Consider the following 12,476-nt stretch of genomic DNA (forward strand, 5'->3'; position numbering starts at 1 on the left):
GGATTAGTGTCAGTGTACGGGTTAGGATTAGGTTACGGGTTAGGGTATGGTGTAGGGTTGGGGTTGTAGTTAGGTTTAGGTTTAGTGTTAGGGTTAGTGAACGTGTGAGATTTAGGGTATAGGTGAGGACATGGAAACCTGTTATGGTCAGGGTATATCTTAGGGGATGGGTTAGTGTTAGTGTATGGGTTACGATTAGGGGACAGGTTAGGGTAAGGTGTAGGGTTGGGTTTGGTTTTAGGTTTAGGGCTAGGGTTAGGTTTAGTGAACAGTTAAGCTTTAGGGTATAGGTTTGGTTATGGAAATGTGTTAGGGTCACTGTACGGGTTTGGGCAAGTTTTAGTGTTAGTGTATGGGTTAGGGTTAGGGTATGGGGTAGGGTTGGGTTTGGGGTTAGGTTTAAGGCTAGGGTTAGGGTTAGCAAATGGGTAAGGTCTAGGGTACAGGTGAGGTTTCGTTAATGTGTTATGGTCAAGGTACCTGTTAGGGCACGTGTTATGGTCAGGGTATATCTTAGGGGATGGGTTAGTGTTAGTGTATGTGTTAAGATTAGGGTACAGCTTAGGGTTAGGTGTAGGTTTGGGTTTGGGTTAGGTTTAGGGCTAGGGATAGGGTTAGCGAATGGGTAAGTTTTAGGTTACAGGTGAGGGTATGGAAAAGTGTTATGGTCAGGGTACATGTTAGGGCATGGGTTAGTGTTAGTGTATCAGTTAGGATTAGGGTATGTGTTAGGGTAAGGTGTAGGTTTGGGGTTTTGTTTAGGTAAAGGGCTAGGGTTAGGGTTAGCGACCGGGTAAGTGTTAGGGTACAGGTGAGGGTACAGAAAATTGTTCGGTACAGGGTACGTGTTAGGGCATGTGTTAGTGTTAGTGTTTGGTTTAGGATTAGGGTACGGGTTAGGGTAAGGTGTAGGGTTGGGGTTAGGTTTAGTTTTAGAGCTAGGGTTAGGGTTAGTGAATGGTAACGTTTAAGGTACAGGTGAGGGTACAGAAAAGTGTTAGGGTCAGGGTACATGTTAGGGTATGGGTAAGTGTTAGTGTACTGGTTAGCATTGGGGTATGGGTTACCGTAAAGTGTATGGTTGGGTTTAGGTTTAGGGCTAGGGTTAGGGTTAGTGAACAGTAAGGTTTATGGTACAGGTGAGGGTACAGAAACGTGTTATGGTCAGGATATGTGTTAAAGCACCAGTTACTTTTACTGTAAGGATTAGGATTAGGGTACAGGTTAGGGTAAGGTGTAGGATTGGGGTTGGGGTTAGCTTTAGCGCTAGGGTTAGGGTTAGCAAACCGGTAAATTTTAGGGTACAGGTGAGGATACAGAAATGTGTTAGGGTCAGGGTAAGTGTTAGGGCACGTGTTAGTGTTAGTGCACACTTTCGGATTATGGTACAGGTTAGGGTAAGGTGTAGGTTTGTGGTTGGCATTAGGTTTAGGACTAGGGTTGCTGTTATTGAACGGGTAAGGTTTATGGTACATGTGAGGGTACGGAAAAATGTTTGGATCAGGGTACGTGTTAGGGCACATATTAGTGTTAGTGTATGGGTTAGGATTATGGTATGGTTTAGGGTGGAGGGTAGCGTTGGGGTTGGGTTTAGGTTTAGGTTTAGGGTTAACGAATGGGTAAGATTTAGGGTACAGGAGAGTGTACAGAAACGCATTAGGTTTAGGGTACATGTTAGGGCATGGGTTACTGTTAGTGGACAGGTTAGGATTAGGTTACGGTTTAGGGTTATGTGTAGGGTTTGGGATGGGTTTAGGTTTAGGGCTAGGGTTAGCTTTAGCGAACGGGTAAGGTTTGGGGTACAGGTTGGGGTACGGTAATGTGTTAGGGTCAGGATACATGTTAGGTCACGGGTTAGTGTTAGTGTACGGGTTAGGATTAGGGAATGGATTACGGTAAGGTGTAGGGTTGGGGTTGGGGTTAGGATTAGGGCTAGCGTTAGGGTTAGTGAACTGGTAAGATTTAGGGTACAGCTGAAGGTATGTAACCGTGTGAGGGTCAGGGTACGTGTTGGGACATTGGTTAGTGTTAATGTATGGTTTACGATTAAGGTGCAAATCAGGGTAAAGGACAGGGCTAGGGTTGGGGTTAGGTTCATGGCTAGGTTTACGGTTAGTCAACGGGTAATGTTTAGGATACAGGTGAGGGTACAGAAACGACTTAGGGTTACGGTAGGTCTTCGGGCACAGGTTAGTGTCAGTTTATGGGTTAGGATTAGGGTACGTTTAGGTTAAGGGTTAGGGTTGCAGTTATGGTTAGGTTTAGGGCTAGGATTAGGTTTAGAGGACGGGTAAGGTTTACGGTACAGGTAGGGTATGGACACGTGTTAGGCTCAGGGTACATGTTAGGGCACAGATTAGTGTTAGTGTACAGGTTAGGATTAGGTTCCGGGTTAGGGTAAGGGGTAGGGTTGGTGTTGGGGTTAGGTTTAGGGCTAGGGTTAGGGTTAGCGACCGTGTAAGGTTTAGGGTACAGCTGAGGGTAGGGGAAAGTGTTAGGTTCAGGGTACATGTTCGGGCATGGGTTAGTGTGAGTGTACGGGTTAAGGTTAGGGTACAGGTTAGTGTTAGTGGTAGGGTTGGGGTTGAGGTTAGGTTTAGTTCTAGGGTTAGTGTTAGCAAACGGGTAAGGTTTAGGGTACAGGTGAGGTTAAGGTAATGTGTTACAGTCAGGGTACATGTTAGGGCACGTGTTAGTGTTAGTGTATGGGTTAGGATTAGGGTACACGTTAGGGTAAAGTGTAGGTTTGGGGTTGGCATTAGGTTTATGGCTAGGATTAGGGTTAGTGAATGGTTAAGTTTAGGGTATAGGTGAGTGTATGGAAAAGTGTTAGGGTCTGGATACGTTTTAGGGCAAGTGTTAGTGTACGTGTTAGGGTAAGGTGTATTGTTGGGGTTGGTGTTAGGTTTAGGGCTAGGGTTAGGTCTAGAGAACGGTTAAGCTTTATGGTATAGGTTTGGTTGCAGAAACTTTTCAGGGTCATGGTATTTGTTTGGGCATGGCTTAGTGTTAGTGTACGGGTTAGGATTAGGGTATGGTTTAGGGTAAGGGGAAGGGTTGGGGTTGGGGTAAGGTTTAGGGCTAAGGTTAGGGTTAGTGAATGGTTGAGGTTTGCGTACAGGTAAGCGTATGGAAACGTGTTAGGTCAGTGTACTTGTTAGGGCATGGTTTTGTGTTAGTGTATGGGTTAGGATTAGGGTACGGGTTAGGGTAAGGTGTAGGGTTGGGGTTAGGTTTAGGGCTAGGGTTACAGTTAGCGAACGCGTAAGGTTTAGGGTACAGGTGAGGTTACGGAAAAGTGTTAGGGTCAGGATACATGTTAGGCTATGTGTTAGTGTGAGTGTATGGGTTAAGGTTAGGGTACAGGTTTGTGTCAGTGGTAGGGTTGGGGTTGGGGTTAGATCTTGGCCTAGGATTAGGGTTAGCAAACGGGTAAGATTTAGGGTACAGGTGAGTGTACAGAAACGTGTTAGGGTCAGGGTACGTGTTAGGGCATGGGTTAATGTTAGTGTACGGATTAGGATTAGAGTACAGTTATGGTAAAGGTTAGGGTTGCATTTGGGTTTAGATTTAGGGCTAGGGTTAGGGTTAGCGAACGGTTAAGGTTTAGGGTATCGGTGAGGGTAAGGAAACGTGTTAGGGTCAGGCTACATGTTAGGGCATGGAATAGAGTTAGTGTATGGCTTACGATAAGGGTACGGGTTAGGGTAAATTGTAGGGATGGGTTTGGTTTTAGGTTTAGGGCTAGGGTTAGGTTTAGTGAATGGTTAAACTTTAGGGTATAGGTTTGGTTATGGAAATGTGTTAGGGTCAGGGTACGTGTTTGGGCATGGGTTAGTGTTAGTGTATGTGTTAGGATTAGGGTATGGGTTAGGGTAAGGGGTAGGGTGGGGTTGGCGTTAGGTTTATGGCTAGGATTAGGGTTAGCAAACGGTTAAATTGTAGGGTATCAGTGGGGGTACAGAAAAGTGTTATTGTCAGGGTACATGTTAGGGCATGGGTTATGTTTAGTGTATGGGTTACGATTAGGGTATGGTTAGGGTAAGTGGTGGGGTTGCGGTTGTGGTTAAGTATAGGGCTAGGGTTAGGGTTAGCGAAAGGGTAAGGTTTAGGGTACAGTTGAGGGTACAGAAACGTGTTAGGGTCAGGGTACATGTTAGGGCATGGGTTAGTGTTAGTGTACAGGATAGGATTAGGGCACTGGTTAGGGTAACGGACAGTGTAGGGTTTGCCTTTAGGTTTATGTCTAGGGTTAGGTTTAGCGAACGGGTAAGCTTTAGGGTATAGGTTTGGTTATGGAGATGTGTTTGGGTCAGGGTACGTGTTAGGTCACGGCTTAGTGTTAGTGTACGGGTTAGGATTAGTGTACGGGTTAGTGTAAGATATAGGGTTGGGGTTAGGTTTAGTCCTAGGGTTAGTGTTAGTGTACGAGTAAGGTTTAGGGTATCATGGAGGGTACGAAAAAGTGTTAGGTTCAGCGTACATATCAGGGCATGCGTTAGTGTGAGTGTACGGGTTAAGGTTAGGGTTCAGGTTAGTGTTAGTGTTAGGGTTGGGGTTGGGGTTAGGTTTAACACTAGGGTTTGGCTTAGCGAATGGATAAGGTTTAGGGTAAAGAAACGTGTTAGTCTCAGGGTACATATTAGGGCACGGACTAGTGTTAGTGTAAGGGATAGGATTAGGGTACGGGTTAGGGTAAGGTGTAGGTTTGGGGTTTTGTTTAGGTATAGGGCTAGGGTTAGGGTTAGCGACTGGGTAAGTGTTAGGGTACAGGTGAGGGTACAGAAAATTGTTCGGTACAGGGTATATGTTAGGGTATGTGTTAGTGTTAGTGTATGGTTTAGGATTAGGGTACGGGTTAGGGTAAGGTGTAGGGTTGGGGTTAGGTTTAGGTTTAGAGCTAGGGTTAGGGTTAGTGAATGGTAAGGTTTAAGGTACAGTTGAGGGTACAGAAAAGTGTTAGGGTCAGGGTACGTGTTAGGGTATGAGTAAGTTTTAGTGTACTGGTTAGCATTAGGGTATGGGTTACGGTAAAGTGTAGGGTCGGGATTAGGTTTAGGTTTAGGGCTAGGGTTAGGGTTAGTGAACGGTAAGGTTTAGGGTACAGGTGAGGGTAGAAACGTGTTATGGTCAGGATATGTGTTAAAGCATCAGTTACTTTTACTGTACGGATTAGGATTAGGGTACTGGTTATGGTAAGGTGTAGGATTGGGGTTGGGGTTAGCTTTAGTGCTAGGGTTAGGGTTAGCGAACCAGTAAATTTTAGGGTACAGGTGAGGATACAGAAATGTGTTAGGGTCAGGGTAAGTGTTAGGGCACGTGTTAGTGTTAGTGCACACTTTCGGATTATGGTACAGGTTAGGGTAAGGTGTAGGTTTGTGGTTGGCATTAGGTTTAGGGCTAGGGTTGCTGTTATTGAACGGGTAAGGTTTATGGTACAGGTGAGGATATGGAAAAATGTTTGGGTCAGGGTACGTGTTAGGGCACATATTAGTGTTACTGTATGGGTTAGGATTATGGTACGGTTTAGGGTCGAGGGTAGGGTTGAGGTTGGGGTTAGGTTTAGGGTTAGGTTTAGCGAACGGGTAAGATTTAGGGTACAGGAGAGGGTAGAGAAACGTGTTAGGGTTAGGGTACGTGTTAGGGCATGGGTTACTGTTAGTGGACAGGTTAGGATTAGGTTACAGTTTAGGGTTATGTGCAGGGTTTGGGGTGGGTTTAGGTTTAGGGCTAGGGTTAGCTTTAGCGAACGGGTAAGGTTTAGGGTACAGGTTGGGTTATGGTAATGTGTTAGGGTCAGGATACATGTTAGGTCATGGGTTAGTGTTAGTGTATGGGTTAGGATTAGGGAATGGATTACGGTAAGGTGTAGGGTTGGGGTTGGGGTTAGTATTAGGGCTAGAGTTAGTGTTAGTGAACGGGTAAGATTTAGGGTACAGCTGAGGGTATGTAACCGTGTGAGGGTCAGGGTACGTGTTTTGGCATTGGTTAGTGTTAGTGTATGGTTTAGGATTAGGGTACAAATCAGGGTAAGGGATAGGGATGTGCTTGGGTTTAGGTTCATGGCTAGGTTTACAGTTAGTCAACGGGTAAGGTTTAGGGTACAGGTGAGGGTACAGAAACGACTTAGGGTCAAGGTATATCTTCGGGCACAGGTTAGTGCTAGTTTATGGGTTAGGATTAGGGTACATTTAGGTTAAGGGGTAGGGTTGCGGTTGTGGTTAGGTTTAGGGCTAGGATTAGGTTTAGAGGACGGATAAGGTTTAGGGTACAGGTGAGTGTACAGAAACGTGTTAGGCTCAGGGTACATGTTAGGGCATGGATTAGTGTTAGTGTACAGGTTAGGATTAGGTTACGGGTTAGGGTAAGGGTAGGGTTGGTGTTGGGGTTAGGTTTAGGGCTAGGGTTAGGGTTAGTGAACGGGTAAGGTTTAGGGTACAGCTGAGGGTAGGGAAAAGTGTTAAGTTCAGGGTACATGTTAGGGCATGGGTTAGTGTGAGTGTACGGGTCAAGGTTAGGGTACAATTTAGTGTTAGTGGTAGGGCTGGTGTTAGGGTTAGGTTTAGTTCTAGGGTTAGTGTTAGCGAGTGGGTAAGGTTTAGGGTACAGGTGAGGTTACGGTAATGTGTTGTGGTCAGGGTACATGTTAGGGCATGGTTTAGTGTTAGTGTATGGATTCAGATTAGGGTACAGCTTGGGGTTAGGGGTAGGTTTGGGGTTGGGTTAAGTTTAGGGCTAGGGTTAGGGTTAGCGAATGGGTAAGTTTTAGGGTACAGGTGAGGGAACGGAAAAGTGTTATGATCTGGGTACGTGTTAGGGCATGGTTTAGTGTTAGTGTATGGATTCAGATTAGGGTACAGCTTGGGGTTAGGGGTAGGTTTGGGGTTGGGTTAAGTTTAGGGCTAGGGTTAGGGTTAGCGAATGGGTAAGTTTTAGGGTACAGGTGAGGGAACGGAAAAGTGTTATGATCTGGGTACGTGTTAGGGCATGGTTTATTGTTAGTGTACAGGTTAGGATTAGGGTAAGTTTAGGGTAAGGGTTAGGGTTGTTGTTAGGTTTAGGTTTAGGGTTAGGGTTAGGGTTAGTGAACGTGTAAGGTTTAGGGTATAAGTGAGGGTAGGTAAACGTGTTAGGGTCAGGGTATATCTCAGGGCATGGGTTAGTGTTAGTGTATGGGTTACGAATAGGGTATGGGTTAGGGCAATGTGTAGGGTTGGGTTTGGGTTTAGGTTTAGGTCTAGGGTTAGGTTTAGTGAACGGTTAAGCTTTAGGGTATAGGTTTGGTTACGCAAATGTGTTAGGGTCATGGTACATGTTTGGGCATGGGTTAGTGTTAGTGTACGGGTTAAGATTAGGGTACACGTTAGGGTAAAGTGTAGGGTTGGGGTTGTCGTTAGGTTTATGGCTAGGATTAGGGTTAGTGAATGGTTAAGTTTAGGGTATAGGTGAGTGTATGGAAAAGTGTTAGGGTCTGGATACGTTTTAGGGCAAGTGTTAGTGTACGTGTTAGGGTAAGGTGTATTGTTGGGGTTGGTGTTAGGTTTAGGTCTAGTGCTAGGTTTAGTGAATTGGTAACGTTTAGGGTTCAAGTGAGGGAACAGAAATGTGTTAGGGTCAGGGTACGTGTTAGGGCAAGGGTTAGAGTTAGTGTATGGATAGGATTAGGGTATGGGTTAGGGTAAGGGTTAGGGTTGTGACTGGGTTTATGTATAGGGCTAGGATTATGTTTAGCGCACTGGTAAGATTTAGGGTACAAGTGAGGGTACGAAAAAGTATTAGGGTCATGGTACATGTTAGGGCATGGGTTAGTGTGAGTGTACCGGTTAGGATTAGGGTATGGGTTAGGGTAAGGTGTAGGGTTGGGTTTGGGTTTAGGTTTAGGTCTAGGGTTAGGTTTAGAGAACGGTTAAGCTTTACGGTATAGGTTTGTTACGGAAACGTGTCAGGGTCATTGTACATGTTTGGGCATGGGTTAGTGTTAGTGTACGGGTTAGGATTAGGGTGCGGGTTAGGTTAAGGGGTAGGGTTGGGGTAGGGGTAAGGTTTAGGGCTAGGTTTAGGGTTAGCGAACGGGTGAGGTTTGGGTACAGGTAAGGGTACGGAAATGTGTTAAGTCAGTGTACTTGTTAGGGCATGGTTTTGTGTTAGTTTATGGGTTAGGATTAGGGTACGGGTTAGGGTAAGGTGTAGGGTTGGGGTTGGCGTTAGGTTTATGGCTAGGATTAGGTTTAGTGAATGGGTATGGTTTAGGGTACACGTGAGGGAACGGAAATGTGTTAGGGTCAGAGTACATGTTAGGTCATGGGTTAGTGTTAGAGTAAGGCTTAGGATTAGGGTACGGGTTAGGGTAAGGTGTAGGGTTGGGGTTGTGGTTAGGTTTAGGGCTAGGGTTAGGGTTAGATAACGTGTAAGGTTTAGGGTACAGGTGAGGGTACGCAAAAGTGTTAGGGTCAGGATACATGTTAGGGTATGTGTTAGTGTGAGTGTACGGGTTAAGGTTAGGGTACAGGTTAGTGTTAGTGGTAGGGTTGGGTTTGGGTTTAGATTTCGGGCTAGGGTTAGGGTTAGCAAACGGGTAAGATTTAGGGTACTGGTGAGGGTACAGAAACGTGTTAGGGTCAGGGTACTTGTTAGGGCATGGGTTAATGTTAGTGTATGGGTTAGGATTAGGATACGGTTAGGGTGAGGGTTAGGGTTGCAGTTGGGTTTAGGTTTAGCGCTAGGGTTAGGGTTAGCGAACGGGTAAGTTTTAGGGTACAGGTGAGGGTACGGAAACGTGTTAAGGCCAGGGTACGTGTTAGGTCACGGGTTATTGTTAGTGTACGGATTAGGATTAGTGTACGGTTGGGTAAGGGTTAGGGTTCCATTTGGGTTTAGGTTTAGGGCTAGGGTTAGGGTTAGTGAACGGGTAAGGTTTACGGTATAGGTGAGGGTAAGGAAACGTCTTAGGGTCAGGCTACATGTTAGTTCATGGAATAGAGTTAGGGTATGGGTTACGATTAGGGTATGGGTTAGGGTAAGGCGTAGGGTTGGGTTTGGGTTTAGGTTTAGGGCTAGGGTTAGGTTTAGTGAACGGTTAAGCTTTAGGGTATACGTTTGATTATGGAAACGTTTTAGAGTCAGGGTACGTGTTTGGGCATCGGTTAGTGTTAGTGTATGGGTTAGGATTAGGGTACGGGTTAGGGTAAGGGGTAGGATGGGTCTGGCGTTAGGTTTATGGCTAGGATTAGGGTTAGCGAACAGTTAAATATTAGGGTATCAGTGAGGGTACGGAAAAGTGTTATTGTCAGGGTACGTGTTAGGGCAAGTGTTAGTGTTAGTGTACGGGTTAGGATTAGTGTATGTGTTAGGGTAAGGTGTAGGTTTGGGGTTGGGTTTAGGTTTAGAGCTAGTGTTAGGTTTAGCGAAAGGGTATGGTTTAGGGTACAGGTGAGGGAACGGAAATGTGTTACGGTCAGGGTACGTGTTAGGGGAAGCATTACTGTTAGTGTAAGACTTTGGATTAGGGTACGGGTTAGGGTAAGGTGTAGGGTTGGGGTTGTGGTTAGGTTTAGTGCTAGGGGTAGGGTTTGCAAACGGGTAACTTTTAGGGTACAGGTGAGGGTACGGAATAGTGTTAGGGTCAGGATACATGTTAGGGTATGTGTTAGTGTTAGTGTACTGTTTAAGATTAGGGTACAGGTTGGTGTTAGTGGTAGGGTTGGGGTTGGGTTTAGGATTAGGGCTCGGTTTAGGGTTAGTGAACAGGTAAGATTTAGGGTACAAGTGAGGGTACGGAAACGTGTTAGGGTCAGGGTATGTGTTAGGGCATGTGTTATTGTTAGTGTACGGGTTAGGATTAGGGTACGGTTAGGGTAAGTGGTAGGGTTGCGTTTGGGGTTAAGTTTAGGGCTAGTGTTAGGGTTAGAGAAAGGGTAAGGTTTAGGGTAGAGTTGAGGGTACGGAAACGTGTTAGGGTCAGGGTACATGTTAGGGCATGGGTTATTGTTAGTGTACGGGTTAGGTTTACTGTATTTGTTAGTGTAAGGGGTAGGGTTGGGGTTGGGGAAAGGTTTAGGGCTAGGGTTAGGGTTAGCATATGGGTAAGGTTCGTGGTACAGGGGAGGGTATGAAAAAGTGTTAGGTTCAGTGTACATGTTAGGGCACGCATTAGTGTGAGTGTACAGTTTAAGGTTAGGGTTCAGGTTAGTGGTAGTGGTAGGGTTGAGGTTGGGGTTAGGTTTAAGGCTACGGTTAGGCTTAGTGAACGGGTAAGGTTTAGTGTACAGGTGTGGGTACAGAAACGTGTTACCCTCAGGGTACATATTAGGGCATGGATTACTGTTAGTGTACGGGATAGGATTAGGGTACAGTTTAGGGTAAGGTGCAGGGTTGTGTTTGGGGCTAGGTTCATGGCTAGGTTTATGGTTAGTCAAGGGGTAAGGTTTAGGGTACAGGTGAGGGTACAGAAACGTGTTACGGTCTGGGTATGTCTTCAGGCACAGGTTAGTGTTAGTTTACGGGTTAGGATTAGGGTACATTTAGGTTAAGGGGTAGGGTTGCGGTTGTGGTTAGGTTTGGGCTAGGATTAGGTTTAGAGGACGGGTAAGGTTTAGGGTACAGGTGAGGGTACGGAAACGTGTTAGGCTCAGGGTACATGTTAGGGCATGGATTAGTGTTAGTGTACGGGTTAGGATTAGGTTACGGGTTAGGGTAAGGTGTAGGGTTGGGGTTGTGGTTAGGTTTAGTTTTAGTGTTAGGGTTAGTGAACGTGTAAGGTTTAGGGTATAGGTGAAGTTATCGAAAAGTGTTATGGTCAGGGTATATCTTAGGGGACGGGTTAGTGTTAGTGTATGGGTTACGATTAGGGTACAGGTTATGGTAAGGTGTAGGGTTGGGTTTGGTTTTAGGTTTAGGGCTAGGGTTAGGTTTAGTGACTGGTTAAGCTTTAGGGTATAGGTTTGGTTATGGAAACGTGTTAGGGTAACTCTACGTGTTTGGGCAAGTTTTAGTGTTAGTGTACGGGTTAGGATTAGGGTACGGTTTAGGGTTGGGTTTGGGGTTAGGTTTAAGGCTAGGGTTAGGGTTAGCAAATGGGTAAGGTCTAGGGTACAGGTGAGGTTACAGTAATGTGTTATGGTCAGGGTATGTGTTAGTGTTAGTGTATGTGTTAAGATTAGGGTACAGCTTAGGGTTAGGTGTAGGTTTGGGTTTGGATTAGGTTTAGGGCTAGGGATAGGGTTAGTGAATGGGTAAGTTTTAGGTTGCAGGTGAGGGTATGGAAAAGTGTTATGGTCAGGGTACGTGTTAGGGCATGGGTTAGTGTTAGTGTATCAGTTAGGATTAGGGTATGGGTTAGGGTAAGGTGTAGGTTTGGGGTTTTGTTTAGGTATAGGGCTAGGGTTAGGGTTAGTGATCAGGCAAGTGTTAGGGTACAGGTGAGGGTACAGAAAATTGTTCGGTACAGGGTACGTGTTAGGGCATGTGTTAGTGTTAGTGTTTGGTTTAGGATTAGGGTACGGGTTAGGGTAAGGTGTAGGGTTGGGGTTAGGTTGAGGTTTAGAGCTAGGGTTAGGGTTAGTGAATGGTAAGGTTTAAGGTACAGGCGAGGGTACAGAAAAGTGTTAGGGTCACGGTACGTGTTAGGGTATGAGTAAGTGTTAGTGTACTGGTTAGCATTAGATTATGGGTTACGGTAAAGTGTAGGGTTGGGATTAGGTTTAGGTTTAGGGCTAGGGTTAGGGTTACTGAACGGTAAGGTTTAGGGTACAGGTGACGGTACAGAAACGTGTTACGGTCAGGATATGTGTTAAAGCACCGGTTACTTTTACTGTACGTATTAGGATTAGGGTACGGGTTAGGGTAAGGTGTAGGGTTGGGGTCGGGGTTAGCTTTAGCGCTAGGGTTAGGTTTAGTGAACGGTTAAGCTTTAGGGTATAGGTTTCATTACGCAAATGTGTTAGTGTCATGGTACGTGTTTGGCAATGGGTTAGTGCTAGTGTACGGGTTAGGATTAGGGTACGTGTTAGGGTAAAGCGTAGGGTTGGGGTTGGCTTTAGGTTTATAGCTAGGATTAGAGTTAGCGAACGGTTAAGCTTTAGGGTATAGGTGAGTGTACGGAAAAGTGTTAGGGTCTGGATACATGTTAGTGTATGTGTTAGTGTTAGTGTATAGGTTAGGATTAGGGTACGGTGTAGGGTAAGGTGTAGGGCTGGTGTTAGGTTTAGATTCAGGGCTAGGGTTTGGGTTAGTGAATGGTAAGGTTTAGGGTACAGGTGAGGATACGGAAAAATGTTAGGGTCAGGGTACGTGTTAGGGTATGTGTTAGTTTAGTGTACAGGTTAGGATTAGGGTATGGGTTAGAGTAAGTTGTAGTGTTGGTTTTAGTTTTAGGTTTAGAGCTAGGTTTAGGGTTAGTGAACGGTAAGGTTTAGGGTACAGGTGAGGGTACGGAAACGTGTTAGGGTCAGGGTATTTTTTAGGGTATGTGTTAGTGT

This window comes from Mesoplodon bidens, assembly GCF_964165515.1.
Source record: "Mesoplodon bidens genome assembly, chromosome: 12".
Taxonomy (NCBI): domain Eukaryota; kingdom Metazoa; phylum Chordata; class Mammalia; order Artiodactyla; family Ziphiidae; genus Mesoplodon; species Mesoplodon bidens.